The 16,742-nt window shown below is 44.8% G+C and overlaps 1 pseudogene; it reads right to left on the reverse strand.

The window, feature by feature from the left end:
• Positions 1–3,273: 3,273 nt before the first annotated feature.
• On the reverse strand, positions 3,274–6,171 carry LOC123425143 (annotated as a pseudogene).
• Positions 6,172–16,742: the final 10,571 nt, after the last annotated feature.

Here is a 16,742-nt window from a genome sequence, read left to right on the forward strand (position 1 = left end):
TACCTTACGGTGGGAAGATAAATTACAAGTGAAGAATTTCGGAAAGATGGCTTATAATGACTTGCCCATGTTAACTTCAACAAGAACAACGATGCAGAAGGCACACTCGAGTAGTTTTCAGCCGCCATTATCAAATTCAGAGGTGATACAAAAAAAACTCTGGCATGCACCAAGGCATGACAAAATAACAGTCTTTAAACCTAAAGTTATTACAAAGCTACATGGAGCCCATGTTTTTACTAATCAATATTCTAACCCGGTGGATAGTTCGTCCGAGTTAGACGCTTCCGGGTTAGTCTTGGGTAGACTTCTTGTTCAAGACGCCTCCGGGTTATCCTGCGCCGAGCCTTCTGGGTACTGGATATGGAGGTTGCCCATATCCCAGTTGCAATGAATTAAAGCGTGGAATTCAACTTCTTCATTCAGGATGGGCGACGGGTAAACATCAGGGGCAAAAAGATGCTTACGACGCTGAGGAGTTAGATCCACTGGTTCAAATGTGGGCGGCTGCACATGTCTGTTGTTTTCATCGTAAGCCGCCTGATATGTCTTTAGATCAGCACTTTGAGCCATTTGACTAGCCGGTACACGAACCGCCTTCATGCAATGGACGTAATCTTCCTGGGTAAACGTTGATCAGTCGTCTTTATATTCAGGAAACCCACCACCTAGCTCCTCCAGGTTAAGTTCCGGTGCATAAGCCAGAGACCGACTAAGAGCAGTGATTGCCCATCTACGCGCAGCTGATATCTTTAGTTCTTCAATTTGTTTGGGCATGGTGGAGAGGCGCGTCAGCATGTCACTGATAAACTTCACCGGGTCATTGTCCCCCATCACAGCCTTTATGGTGAATAAACCTCCAGCATACACTACAAGGAATATGCTAGTACACGACGTTATTTTTTCGTCGCTACATCGTCACGGTTTTTCATTTACGACGATCGCACGACGAAAAACAAGCGTCGAAAACGGAGCGTCAAAAATGAACATCAGCGATGTTTTGATCAAAACCGTCGTAACTTTTACGACGATTCCTCGATTGTCGTAACCTTTACGACGATCCTAAATCATCGTTGGTAATCTAACCCAGTCCTACATGGCATGGCAGTCCTACGTGGCAAAATTACGACGAAATCAAAACATCATAGTTGAAATTAGCCCAACCCATTTCAATTGATCACATGGGCTGGTTTTTATTTTTTTGTGCTTTTTCTTATTGGGCTTATTTTTGGGCCTTAGCCTTTTTACACCCACTTCTAATATTTTTTTTATTTTTTTTGTACCATTATAATTTGGGCCGTGGCCTTTTAGTACCAAATACATTTGATCCAGTTTCAGTTTTGACCTTTTTTTCATTTTTGAATTCAACAATTTTTTATTACAGAACTTGGTTTCATTTCTATTTGTTGGTCCTTTTCAACCCAACTTTTTGTTCGATATTAAATCCAACATTATTTCATATTCAAATCAAAAAAATTCCAAGTCGAATTAAAATCATCCATCATATAACATCACATAATACATCTTTCACGTTACATAACACAATAACTCATCTCATGAATACATTTCCTTACACATGAATATAGCAAGAACGAACAAAATTGCACAAGAATAAGTTGATTTGAATGTCCCAAGTAGGCATCATCGACATCTTCTCACCACTTTCCTAGCAATAGAAAAAGAGACAAAACAAAAAAACATTAAACAGTCCAATAACAAATCGATAAACAAGGACCTAGTTCATGGGCACATGGAACAGTGGACTTAGGACACAGTTAACGACATCTAGTTTATAGCAACCATTGAAGAGACACGTAACAACAAGGTAATGAAAACATCTACTGGACATAACAACGAGCACGACAAATATAGAAGGGGCAGTTGCCCAGATTTTCCTATGCAACTATGTGGGAGCACATTCCGCAGAACACGCTAAGGCAAACAAATTCGCCAGCATTAATATGCAAAGACGACGACAATGTCGCTGACTTGTCGACAGACACCTAGATCTCATGACTGGAGCAAGTAAAATTAGCCACTAAGCACCATTGAAGAGACACATAATGATGTACAAGCCTACAGGGTAATGAAAGGACCCCCACAAATTAAACTGCCAAAAACGTCTTACATTTGTGATATTCACTTATCTTGTACCAAAGAATCCACTGCTTTCTGCAGTCCATTTTTCTGAATGAAACTACTAATATTACTTGACAGGACTTGATACGACTAATGCATGCACTACATGCTGCTGCTGCATGCAAATTTTGTGAACCTGACTATTTTTGAATCGAAGTAAAAGATTTGCCCCACTCACTAATTAAGAATATGAAGGAATAGATGGTTCAGCATTTGGCTGGACCCATAGCTCGTTAGATTGTTTTACATAATGTTATTTTAGATCACATGAGTGGTAGGCGACTACCTTCTCCATAGGGGGACTTCCTGGTGGTGATGTTGAGCACCTTGGTAGGCATCCTGGCGGGGCCCTTGACCTTGAGCTGCTTCTCCTTGGCGCCCTTCACCAGATCGGAGCACAGTGCAAGCAAACGAAGCGGCCACGCAACGCGAACGACAAAAAACGCAAATAGTTTTGCAAGGTACCTAGAAAGAGAGGAGCATACTCATCATCTGTTCTAGAATAAGAATTCGGAAATGGTTACTTGTTGATTGGGCTTTTTGGGTATTCACTGAACCTGTGGAATATAGTAAATTTTATGTAAGCTCCTTTGATTATATTAATAAGTTTCAGAAAAACTATCCTATACTAATATCCTGAAAATATTCACAGTTGCAATATAACTAGTTTGCATGGTTTACTTTATTTAGCAAATAAATCAGAAGAGAACATTGGGAGTAGACGAGTAGTGAATGTTCAATATGAGTAAATCTAAGATCCTGGTTTCTGTATTTACTAAATAAATTATCTAGCACGCATCGAACCCCACCGGCACACGCATGAAGCACGCAGCAAACAGGTAGACAGGAACGAGAGAGAGGAACTAAAGTAAAGGTGAGATAGGATGGTAAAACAGTTTGTGAAAAAACTAACCTGAATAGGTGAAGAAATCTCAACAACAGTTAAACACTTTTTGCATAAGCCAGTCCCACGTGTACCTAACTTTGCCGCTGCACGTTCAATGCAAATATTATCGATGGGGATGCAGGCTAGTGAATGAGGACATTGTTTGCATCTATAGTTCCAGTCTGAAATTTATTCGTCAACATATCATAACAGGACCATGCAATCTACGTTTATCTGACTAGCAATTATTGAGTGGACAACAATGAAACATATCTTAGTTGGTATGCCAGTGTCTTCTTATAGCCCGAGTACAGTACACCCATTTTTCTTTGATATAAATGCTTGTGGTAGTTGTTGACATGCAACCATACATCCACCATACTGGGGGCAAACATTAACTGTGGACTACTGCATAAAACCTAAAAGTGCATCACTCTAAAGCAGGACATAGTTACTGATTTGCTACTGAAAAAAATACATGCATAAGAAACTGCTGATTGCAGGGCCTTCATCTTCTACTGCTTATTCTCCTGGGCGTGCCCCTTCTTCTCCTGCAACAGCAGCAACATCAGGTCAATAACAATAGCAGTTTGACATACTCCCTGGAAGGTTCAATTTACTCCATTTCTTTGATCAACAACTTATGCTAAGGACAACGTTCTATCAAATAAATCCATTTATTTGATCCAACAAGTCTTAATAGATCAGTTTGACACCAGCAACAGCAGATATTAGAGAAGAATGAATAAGACAACAGCAATAGCAGTTTGCCACCAGCACACAAAATTTCTTTGAGTAGCTATCATGTTCAATAATCAAACTAGATCAAATACATGCACTGCAATAAACTTCTCCACTGCTTGTTTAATTAAAGTAACAGAACTACTAATGCTACTGCAAGCAAACAAGCAGTTCAAGCAAACAAGCAAGAACATGAAAATCTGATAGTAACAAGCAAGCACATGATAATCTGAATCTCGGGAGAAAAAAGGGACTACTCCCAGTACGTGTGTGCAAGCAAATCACAGCAAGCAAATGTGCAGAGAAAAGAAGAGAGCTTGTACTCCCAGTACATCATCATGGCAGTGCACCAGAGATTTTCAAGTTAAAAATACACCCAGGGGTAGATGAGAGAGTATCATGAAGGTTCAGTTTAATTTCAATTTTGATTTCAATTTTCAGTTTATTTTGCTAGTGAGAAGAGTAAAGTAGTACTACAAAATGAACAAGAAGAGCAAACCTCTGGGCATCCAGACTGTACTGAAGGGAGCCAATGGTGAGACTAATAGCAGGAATCAACATTAGTCTCCTTTCTACAATACCACCTGTAATCAAGTAGTAAAAAAACATATTAAACCATATTCAGTAACGTTTGAGATATAATCAAATTAGCAGAATTAATAATACTAAAGATGTTCATTGCGTATGAAGTGATATCCAATGGTAACAATCTTGCAGCATATACACTGACTAATAAAATATACATGGTCGTGTGAAGTGAATGTATAGTCTTAGGAGGGAAGAAATTGCAGTTGAAAAACAGCTCTAATACATGGCAATATAATAAATCCAGCAAACATCTTTGATGCCATCCTAGCACCACATGCTGATATTGCTTTGTATACACATATCTCAAAACATTTTTCGTTTCACCGCAGTAATACGCATGCTGTCTGGGAGCCTGAAGCCCTGCAGTCATTTCCCTTGGTACCAAACTCTCAATATAGTCCAGGGATCATGCATGATACTGTTACAATAACTTCTTTGGGCTAGCATTGTGTAACCAGACTTTCATAAATTTCTTCTGATTGGGGGTGGTACTTACGTGTGTCGGACCATTTGTGGATGCAGAACAAGCACGTTTTATGACCCACAACACAACTAAAAAATCCACGTCCTGAAATTCTGGGCAGGTTCGTTGAAGGACGGCCATATCTCTACACTGCTGTATTCTGAATTTTCCATCAATAAAATGTATCAGCAGGTGCCTTCATTCCAAAATACAGCAAGCACTAAGAACTACGTCCAGCTTCTAAATTCTATTGTACTAGCTGCATCAACAATCGCATCTTACAGAAAGCTCACTCCACGTCCACGGGCAATGCGTCTCAGCTCAACCACTAATCTTTATAGACAGTAGTTCTAGCAAAGCAACTCAGCTAGGATCGACATGAACAGGTCGGACGCACGCATCAAACAACCTGCAATCCGAAGAAGGGTGCTGTGATTTTTTCCCGAGTAAGTTTTCTATTAGCTGAATCAGCTTTAGTTGTTAGTTTGACTGTGCTGATTGGAATGACTAGACTGGTTCCCCTGCCTGGATCCAAGAGAAATAGCTGGTTTACTACTTGAATCCGTCATTTTAAAGCGATCACATGGCCTTCCAAACTAGCAGCCGCACAAGGAAGAATGACATCCGAGGCAGGCAATTCGTCGAGCACCTACCGGGCGCAACCCCGACAGCCACAGCAGTAGCAAACGAGAGGGACGGCACAGGCAGGAGGTGCAAGAACCGACAGAGGGGGTTGGTGGCGGTGAGGGAAGGTGCCGTACCAGTAGAATGCCTTCATGGAGGGGACCTTGTCGACGAGGCCGGCGTAGCCGCTGATGAGCCCGGACAGCCGCTCCGGCATCACGTCCTCGATGCCCAGTTCCTACACTTCTCCCCTGGATTCCTTTCTACTGCAGTGCAGAACATCACAAATGAACAACGAAGCAAAAGAGAGAATGTCCGTGTCATTAAGCCACGGAAGCGACGAGGAGCTCCTCGGACTAGACCGCGAACATCCCCGAGCTCCGGCGGCAGCGTGCCCTCCAGCCGGTTGCCGGCGAGCGAGAGGTAGCGGAGGGAGCTCATCCTGGACATCACCTTCCCGGGTACCCCGCCGGCGAGCGCGTTGCCCTCGAGGTAGAGCTGCTGGGGGCGCGTGAGCCGCGAGAGGGTGCTCGGGACGGCAACCCCGATCCGCCCCATGTCGCGGATCACCAGGGCCTCCAGGAACTCGAGGCCGCCGGCGAGCGTGTTGCCCTCGAGGTAGAGCTGCTAGAGATGACTTTGCCGTCAGCTCCTCGTCCCCATCGCCCCCTCCGTCCGCCGCCGAGGGCGACATCGACACCACCGACAGAGGGCGTGTAGCTCCTCGGGTTCAGGGAGCGGCTGCCGGCGGAGCACCAGGTGGGGGCAACGGCGGTGGTGTTGGGGCCTGGGCGGCTTCGTCGGAGATGGGGAGGAGGGAGGACTGGATCGGGAGGGGGCGGGGACGGGGAGGAGGTGGCGGCGGCGAGGAGATGGGGAGGAGGGAGGGGTCTGAGCTAGGGTTTGGCTGTGGGTGGGGTTTTCTTTTTTTCTGTAAATACATGGATGGATGGATGTGAGATGGTGAGATAAATGGATGGATGGATGGGTGTCATGTCATTGATCCGTGGGAAGAGTTCTGATTAGTTAGAACATGTTACGACATTTTTACAATCGTCGTAAAAGTTATGACGATCTCATCTTATGCGGTTACGACGTTTTGACTCACATCGTCGTAATTTATATGTAGATTTGATCCCCTCAAACGGTTTACGATGATCTCGGATGAAATCGTCGTAGATTTATGACGAATTCGTCAACGACATTTTAAAAAACATCACATATGAGCATATTTCTTATAGTGATAGAGTTGCCCCGTTAAGGTATACAAAGCTTTCAACTTCACTACACAATTGTCTTGAAGGTTGAGAGATCGAGGACGTGCAAATAATTCAAGAATATAAGTTGCCTGACGGGTCATGTTTTCTACAACGATTGAGAGATCAAAGGCTTGTAAACAAATGCTTACCCAAAACAGCCGTGGTCTTCTTGGAGATATGGCGTTTGAGACCATTCAACTCTTCAGTAACCAGCTTCAGCTGACCCTCGGTGTCTTCAACACGTTTAACCAAGGCGGCTATGTCAATTTCGACAGCCTCGTTATATGCTGCGAAATCAACTTTGATTTTTTTCAATTTCTTCCAAGGAGATCCGAAGTTTCTCCTCAGCTTGAGCTCTCGCGTCTTGCTGATGTGCCAGATTTTTCCTCATGCCGCCTAAGTCTGCACCGGCTTGGTTCAAAGTTTCCTATACAGTACATTGACCAGGTGGATATTAATTAAAATCTTAGCCGCCAACTTGGTATGTACAGAATTTTTTGAGACTGCAAGGAAGATTGTTATCAAGTTTCAAACAGATTGCAAGCAATATACTTGACACTTGGGGATAATGCATGTCAGTTTTACCGTATGATAAGACTTGACTCATCTTCAAGAAGATGACTCGGCCCTTGGGGGCTAGAGATCAAAATTTCAAAAATAAGTATGATCAAGACCCGACTCATCTTCAAGAAGATGACTCGGCCCTTGGGGGCTACATGTTGTTTTTTCACAATTTCATCAAGACCCGACTCATCTTCAAGAACATGACTCGGCCCTTGGGGGCTACAGGTTGTTTTTTAACAATTTCATCAAGACCCGACTCATCTTCAGGAAGATGACTTGGCCCTTGGGGCTACGTAAGGATATATGGTATACACGATTGAAGTTCAACATACCTCATATCTTTTCTTCATCATACGAACTAGGCTGGACCCATATCCCGGTGGTGGAGATGCAGCTTAGATATCCAGAGTGGTGTTCTTCGAAACTAATCTTTTCAATATTGGGAAGCTCAAGCATAGCTTTCCCTTATCTAGTCCATGCACTGCACCTTTAGCAGTGTGCTTGGCCAACACAGTGAAGACAGGTGTTGTGTAACCCGTCCGAGTAATGACAACACATTCCTCGTCAAACGTAGCGTCTTTGGTTGTTTTTGGAGGACTAGGCGCCTTTGGACTTGTATCCATGGTTGTGTCATCAGCACTCGCCGGCTCAACATGAATATCAGGAAGATAACCAACGACGCCTTGATGAGTTTCAGGAAGCTCAACACGTGTGTCAACCGGCTCAACATGAGTCTTAGGAGTAGTAAATTCCTGTTCCTCCTACTCAGGTGCTTCAAGATTATTTAATGACCCGCCAGTTTTCCTCTTTTTGGCTTTAGCCTTAGCCCTGAAGAGTAGAAGCTAAGACATATATAATGGGTTAAAAGTACCAAGGCAAGTATTAGACACACAAGCAAAAGTTACCCTGGAGGGAAAACAAGACGTGATAACTTTGGATCAGTTGAGTCACCCAATGAAGGCGGTGATGCCTTATAGGTTGAATCAGAAAAATTGAGTGGTTGACGAACAAGGCCGACTTTTGGGAAAGAAAAAGTTGGATTGAGAGGCACATTAGTTTGGCGCTTATGAGTGGATGGCTTTTCAGGCAAGCCTGCCACGAGATCACATGACGTACTGCGGTTCTGGCACCTTGGTGTATAAATAATCTTCTTCAAAAGGAAATCAGGATCCAAATAAGCGTCGGGGTGAGTTATAGGTATTTTCCTAACGACCCGCCTTGGTGGTCTTGGAAATGAGACTTCCGAGTCAGAAGAGATAGAAATTACCTCAACATCTTCATCCTCAACAATTTCATCATCACCCTGCAACTAAAAGGATTTTAGAAAGTGTTAATTTAAAGATGGTTTAAAAAGTAAAGGTTCAACCTCAGATTGGTCCTCAACGACTCGTGACTCACCCATAACAGACGACTCCTCAACAACCGCCTTGTTTTTCTTTTTTGCTTGGGGCGGCTTTGGTTTTCTTGGCAGCAACTTTAGGTTGCCTTTGTTTCCAGAACGACGAGTTTGCCTGCGGTTATATTAACAGAGAAAAGAAATTTTTGAACAATGAAGCAGTTTACAAATAAAGTAAGAGATCTTAAAGATTGTTAACCCAGGAGCCGCTTTCTGGGTATAGAACGGCTTCAGGCCAATTTTACAACAAGCGTCTTTCGTTTCACCCAGCAGTTTATTCACAACCTTATTGACTTCATCCGAGTTGAGGGTGAGTGTAGTGCCCCAGATGTAAACCTTCCCTATTTGGAACCTATTGCAGTGGGTCCACCTTGTCATGGATATGATGATGTCATTTTGTGTCTATGATTTCATGTGATCATACTGTGTCTTCCCATTGCGTTCATGCATCCATTCATCCATGCCTTCTTGTGGTAGTTGTTAATATGTGGCAGTGAGGTGATTTGATGTGATGTCAAGTGTTGTGTTGTGATGTGATGTTGTGTGGTTTTAGAAAGAGGGGTTTCAACTATGTGGATTTTAAAGCTATTCCAAAAACCTCTTTCCCTTACTTATTTTTTGAGCTCAAGTTTTATTTGCTCTTTTCCTGTTTTAAAATTGTAGATCCATTAGAGTATTTCCTTGTGGTTATGGGGTCATGTCTAGGGTATTTTTTTTGTTCTTGCTATAATAGGGTTTATTATTAAAAGAGAGTACCAAATTCTGTTTTTGAGAATTACTTGAGTGCTCCAAAAAATCTCTTGGGTATTTTATTAAAATGAGTCATAATTCCCTTATGACCAGGCATATTTTTGTTTTATTTTAGGAGACGTGGTGTTGCCTAGGATTTATTTGTTTTGTCTGTGGTTTGTTTAAATGGGAACAACCCAAAGGTATTTCCCTTCTCTAACCGGCGCCACCTGTTTGGGCCTGCTCCTCCTCGCCGGCCCAAGATCTCTCCCTCTCTCGCAGGAGCCCAGTCCCGCATCCATCTTCTTCCTCCCGACATCATGCATGTACGAACAAGTTTCAGCCTCCCGATCAGCGTAAACTTGATCTTGCGGCTCTAGCTCACCCCCTAGGACGATATATACTCTCCTCTCCCTCCCCCAGGCGGCTAGGGTTCCTCCTCTCCCTCGTCTTCTCCCTCCAGCGCCGCCAGGGCATCACCTCGTCGTCTCCAATGCCATGGCCGGCTACAGGTGAGCTCGACGCCGGCGGATCGTTGCTCCTCCTCCTGCTCCAACCAGTGCAAGAGGGTGCGGTGGTCAAGGGGGGCCCATTCCCGTCAAGAGCAAGCAACGCGGGCGACCACGTCATCGGCATCGTCATCCTCCTCTTCCTCCTCTACGGTGGCCGTTCCTGCTGCACCTCGTCGCCACTCCTTCTTCTTCCACGACGCGTCGGCCTCCTCTCCCGCCTCCCCCTCGGTGAGCAGCCGTAGATCAGCTCCTTCCTCTGTTACGCACGCATGGACTCGAGCTCGTCGTGGGGTCGCTCGGGTGCAGTAGCAGGGAACAACGCTCGCGAAGGCAGCAACTTCTGCTCGTTGTTGGTAGTGGCACTAGGGTGGTCTCATGGCAGGAATGGATCCCCTGCGGATCCTACTTCCTCCTCCGCAGCGTAGAATAGCCGGTGGTGTTCGTGGTAGTCGCTGCCGTCCACTCTGTTTCGTTCGCCGGCGAGGTGTATCGTAGCAGAGAGGTGCTCGTGTTGTTGTGTGTGCTTGGGGTGCAGTGTTGTGGGTGGTGTGGTGCTCGCAGGATTCGCCAGCAGGAGGGGTGCCCTCCTTGTAGCCCTAGCACACCCCGTCGTAGCGTTGCAGCAGCAACAGAGTAGCGCCGGCGAGATCCCTTCCCTGCTCCGACAAGCCATCGGAGCAGAGTAGTAGAGAGGGGTCCTTTTATTCTTTTCTGCTCCTTCCTTGTCAGTTAACGTGCGTAGCGTAGCGGTAGGTTGTGTGCTAGATGATCTGGTGGTCGCGGGATCGATTCCCCGCGGCGCCACACCCCCCCCCCCCTTTATTTTTCCTTTGTTTGCACCTTAGCACAGTAGCTACAGGTAGCAACCATACCAGGTAAGGTCCCTTTGTTCTGTCGATAAGTGGGCAAGCAGCAGGGTGGATTGGGCATTGGGGTTGATCCAGGGGATCCTGGGTTCGATCCCCCTCCCCATCATTTTTTATTTTTTGTTGCTCCTATTTTTTTCTGTTTGATGTGGCTTGCTCTATAGCAAGTGAGGTGACTGGTTTGGCTCAGCAGCAGGTTGTTATTGATCTTAATGCTTTAACTTGTATAGGAAAGCATGCATATATATTTGAGAGCACATATGTTGTGTGTGTGTAAGAAAACAATGTGTATGTGTGTCTATATGTGAGTGTGTAGGTATTTGCAAGGTAGTGTGTGATGCTTGTGTGTGCAAGTATCATGTTGTGTGTGCACCTTGTGAGTGGTTGGCACCATGAGATGATGCATATGTAGGTGCATGTGCTAGTATAGTCTTGTGCTTGCAAGCATAGTGGAGTGCATGTATGTGTTGTTTCCAAGTTTACTCGTTTAGTAGATTTTACCTTCATGTTATACCTTGGTTCAAGTGCTTGTGAGGTGTGTGTGATGATGTATGTGGGTGGTAAGCCAGCCCCAGTTGCAACTTGTGCACCTCCTCATGTTAATATGAGAGAGGGCATGATGATGTGTGTGTGTGGGTGATCTAGTGAGAGAAGTGGTTGTGAAGTTGATGTTGTTGGAATTATGCCCTAGAGGCAATAATAAATGTATAGTTATTATTATAATTCCTGTATCAAGATAATAGTTTATTATCCATGCTATAATTGTATTGAATGAAGACTCATTTACATGTGTGGATACATAGACAAAACACCGTCCCTAGCATGCCTCTAGTTGGCTAGCCAGTTGATCGATGATAGTCAGTGTCTTCTGATTATGAACAAGGTGTTGTTGCTTGATAACTGGATCACGTCATTGGGAGAATCACGTGATGGACTAGACCCAAACTAATAGACGTAGCATGTTGATCGTGTCATTTTGTTGCTACTGTTTTCTGCGTGTCAAGTATTTATTCCTATGACCATGAGATCATATAACTCACTGACACCGGAGGAATGCTTTGTGTGTATCAAACGTCGCAACGTAACTGGGTGACTATAAAGATGCTCTACAGGTATCTCTGAAGGTGTTAGTTGAGTTAGTATGGATCAAGACTGGGATTTGTCACTCCGTGTGACGGAGAGGTATCTCGGGGCCCACTCGGTAATACAACATCACACACAAGCCTTGCAAGCAATGTAACTTAGTGTAAGTTGCGGGATCTTGTATTACGGAACGAGTAAAGAGACTTGCCGGTAAACGAGATTGAAATAGGTATGCGGATACTGACGATCGAATCTCGGGCAAGTAACATACCGAAGGACAAAGGGAATGACATACGAGATTATACGAATCCTTGGCACTGAGGTTCAAACGATAAGATCTTCGTAGAATATGTAGGATCCAATATGGGCATCCAGGTCCCGCTATTGGATATTGACCGAGGATTCTCTCGGGTCATGTCTACATAGTTCTCGAACCCGCAGGGTCTGCACACTTAAGGTTCGACGTTGTTTTATGCGTATTTGAGTTATATGGTTGGTTACCGAATGTTGTTCGGAGTCCCGGATGAGATCACGGACGTCACGAGGGTTTCCGGAATGGTCAGGAAACGAAGATTGATATATAGGATGACCTCATTTGATTACCGGAAGGTTTTCGGAGTTACCGGGAATGTACCGGGAATGACGAATGGGTTCCGAGAGTTCACCGGAGGGGGCAACCCACTCCGGGGAAGCCCATAGGCTTTTGGGGGACACACCAGCCCTTAGTGGGCTGGTGGTACAGCCCCAAGGGAGCCTATGCGCCAAGATAAGTAAATCAAAGGAAAATAAAAAAAAAGAGGGAAGAAGTGGGAAGGGAGGGGGACTCCTCCCACCAAACCAAGTCCAACTCGGTTTGGGGGGGGGGGAGTCCTCCCCCCCTTGGCTCGGCCGACCCCTTGGGAGTCCCTTGGACCCCAAGGCAAGGTCCCCCTCCCTCCTCCTATATATATGGGGCTTTTAGGGCAGATTTGAGACGACTTTCTCACGGCTGCCCGACCACATACCTCCATAGTTTTTCCTCTAGATCGCGTTTCTGCGGAGCTCGGGCGGAGCCCTGCTGAGACGAGATCATCACCAACCTCCGGAGCGCCGTCACGCTGCCGGAGAACTCTTCTACCTCTCCGTCTCTCTTGCTGGATCAAGAAGGCCGAGATCATCGTCGAGCTGTACGTGTGCTGAACGCGGAGGTGCCGTCCGTTCGGTACTAGATCGTGGGACTGATCGCGGGATTGTTCGCGGGGCGGATCGAGGGACGTGAGGACGTTCCACTACATCAACCGCGTTCTCTAACGCTTCTGCTGTACGATCTACAAGGGTACGTAGATCACTCATCCCCTCTCGTAGATGGACATCACCATGATAGGTCTTCGTGCGCGTAGGAAAATTTTTGTTTCCCATGCGACGTTTCCCAACAGATGTGCATGACACAAACATGGGGTTCAAACCCCCATGTCACTTTGTCATTGTGCACATGAGCTCAACCATGTAGGAGTTGATATAGTGAAACTACATGATATGATGCACTATTCACTAGGCATGATTTGGAGTAGTTTCCTCTTCCTTAATTTGTGGTCACTTGTTCCAAGTAAGTGCCTACATTTTATATATGATTTTGTGGTAGAATCTCCCAAGGAATCCATTGGCGAACTTAGTTTTGCCATTGTAACATTTTCTGGAAAAGTCATATTTGCATTTTCTTCTAAGTCTAGAGCTTGGTTCCATGCATGGTGATGTGCTCTTATATTTGATTCTTGGTTGTGGTAGTAGAGGGTGACCCCCTCTACCACATGTGGGTTTCAATTCATGATTTGGAAGCCATGTGTGCAAGTTGTGCCCATCCAAAGTAGACTTGTGGCTGAAATTCCAGCTTAGTGAAAATCTGGAATTTTCACACAAAGTCTGAGAATCTGGAAATATTTTCTTCTCCTGTAGATGAGGTTGTGCTGGTCATTGTGTTGTGATCTAGCCTTAGTTTTGTGCTAGTAATTTGGACCTGATATGTTTGTGAAGCTCCCTGTCAAAGTTCATCCCATTTGGAGTCATGTAGGTTATGTTTTGGCCGCTGTCAAAAGCTTCAGAGCAAAGACAGAAAGTCAGGTGCAGGAATTTTCACCAAGTCCCTGAGATCTGATGGTTTTGGGAAAGTTTGCATCCTTGTATCTTCCTGTGCTTAATTCCTTTTGGTGTGATTCTTGCTTGTGCTTGTAGTATTCTTGGTTGGCTACAACCACATATATTATTTGTCATATTTGGAGGTCTGTAGCTATGTTGCATGTAGCTCACAAAGTGCTAAGATGCAGATTATGGCAGATTGTGTAGTTTTGTCATTTTGGTGTTTGTGAGTGCTTAGTTGGTGATGTGGTGTTCTTCCTTGCTCCAATACATTCATGTTGGGTTGTTATATGTCTTGGAAACCTGGAAACACCAGGGTTGTGCCAATTGAGTATGTGGTGATGATTTTGATACGTAGGTCTTTTTATCTTGTTTCGTTCATTCCCGTTGATCCGTAGCTCGGTTTGTAGAGTTCTTTATATGCATTTGCATCGTTTTTTCGAGACGCATATGATCATGTCATTCTCATGCATGTCAAAATAGCTTAGGGTACAGTTCTGTCCAGGAACTGGTATTAGCTTCTTTTGCTTGTGCTAATGATAGAAATAGTGATGCATGCTCATTTTTCATCTCATGCATCATGTACTTGTTGCATCTTGAGGTGCTGTTGTTCATTGGATGTTATTCTTATATTCGGTAGCACCGAGATAGGAGAACGAGTACGTGGATTCGGAAGAGCACGTGCAGGACGAACAAGAACCATTCCAAGCTGAGGATATCACAGGCAAGATGATATGACCTTGATTCCATCTCTAGACTTGTTATGCTAGTTTGCATTTCCATGTCATATTGCTCGCTGCCTACAAATGAATTAAATTGCCTCTTGATATGCCATGAACTCATACACTGATCCCTTCCTAGCAAAACATGAATGGCTAAGTAGGCTTTGGTCAGCTACTAATGTTAGTGTTGCTAGATGCAGGTGCTTTGACTCATGCGATTACATGAGCTTGATATCATTATCTTAAATGTTGTCATTTAATTAATGCACCTATATACTTGGTAAATGACGGAAGGCCTAGCCTTTTGCCGGGTGCTTTGTTCCGTTATTGTCGCCTTAGTTACCGGTTACCGGTGTTTGATTCCATATTGATCGCTCCTAACACGTTCGGGGTTGTTATGGGGACCCCCTCGATAAATCGCTTAGTGATAAGACTTGTCCGGCAGGACCCAACATTGGTGTTAATTTGCTAATCACTTAATAATTTGCATAGGGAATGATCACCCCGAGGATCTTTAATCAACAACCCGGGCCAGTGCTCCTCATGAGTGTTGGTCCAAAATGGACAAACTGCGGGGGACCACCACAAGGAAACTTGAGGTTTGGCTCGTGTAGGCTTTTCCATCCGTCGTGTCCTGAGACTGAGATATGCGGCACTTATCGGGGTCGTCAACACGACGGGAGGTCCTGCTAGCCTTGCCTTACCTTAGCGATATATCTTGCATATAGGAATCCTAGTGAAGCTTTGGTTTCCCCCAGAGTTGAGGTTTTCCTCTAAGGAATCCGACGTGATCACGAGCTTCGTGATAGAGGATTACTTTGCGGCCTGTGTACGTTTGTGATGGACTAGTTGGAGCACCCCTGCAGGGTTTAATCTTTTGGAAAGCCGTGCCCGCAGTTATGTGGCAACTTGGAATATTTTGCTAACGTCCGGTATTAGATAACTTAAACAAAAGCTAATAAAATTGCCAACTGTGTGTGTAACAGTGACTGTCCCCTCGAAGATCTCTCTTCGATCGGGAACACGGTGGAGTTATGAATGACGTAGGTAGGTGTTCAGGATCACTTAGTGATCAAGTATTCACGACCGCTAGTATAGACCACCTTCATAAATGCTACGTAAGTTAGCCACCAAATCAAGCTTAGGATGCTGCTACCTTAAACACTTCACCTTATCCTACCTAATAACTTGACTAGTTCTGGCACCAAGGTCTTAGATTGCTGAGTCCCCGTGACTCACGGATTCCTCCAGAATCCCAATAGGTTCAGGTACCCCAGAGACAGATGATCCCGACGGCACGCAGCTGGCGTGGCAGTACGACGAGGAGACAGACCGCCTGTACGTGAACTATCCAGAAGAGTGAGGTGTGGTCGTGATCGTGGGCCTGCAGGCAGGGTAGCATAGCCTTTCTATGTTTTGTAGTCCGTAGCGGAACTACCTTGGTTGTATGTGTGATGTACTCTGAGATATTTATGAGAAGGCAATTGAATCCCTGATTGTCTATCTTTATTATTATGCATGTGTTGTGTTACCTGTTTGCGAGACGCTTAGATGCGCTCCTTTCCAATTCGGGGCCTCGATCCCCATATCAGAAAGGACCACATCTTGGTCATTACAAGTTGGTAATCAGATCCTTACGACCATAGGAGCCTTTGTGTGATCGTACTTGGCCGAGTCGAGTCTAGAAAATGTTTTTGAGTCTTAGTTATATCGGAGAGTAGGATTCTTTTTTCTCCTCTTCTATGCTCTGGTGAGGTTCCCGGCTTAGGAAATCTTTAACTCTACTCCTTCTCTCGCTCAAAAAATTTTTAGGATCACGCGGGTATTTGTGAAGTCTATATGATTTCGATGTGACGGAATCCTGTCTTGGTGCCTCCTATCTGCTCTAAGTCTCATGGGAGTTGAGCTCCGGGGGATTCTTGCGCACATCGCCATCATTCAGATTTCTGAGTATCTAAGAACGAATGGTGTTCGTTATTGCTTCAATATTGGTAGTGGTGAGATAACCCCGATGTCCGCAGTACTGGTGTAGATTGTTCGGGGGTACTACCACACTTG

This window comes from Hordeum vulgare, chromosome 2H, assembly GCF_904849725.1.
Source record: "Hordeum vulgare subsp. vulgare chromosome 2H, MorexV3_pseudomolecules_assembly, whole genome shotgun sequence".
Lineage (NCBI taxonomy): Eukaryota > Viridiplantae > Streptophyta > Magnoliopsida > Poales > Poaceae > Hordeum > Hordeum vulgare.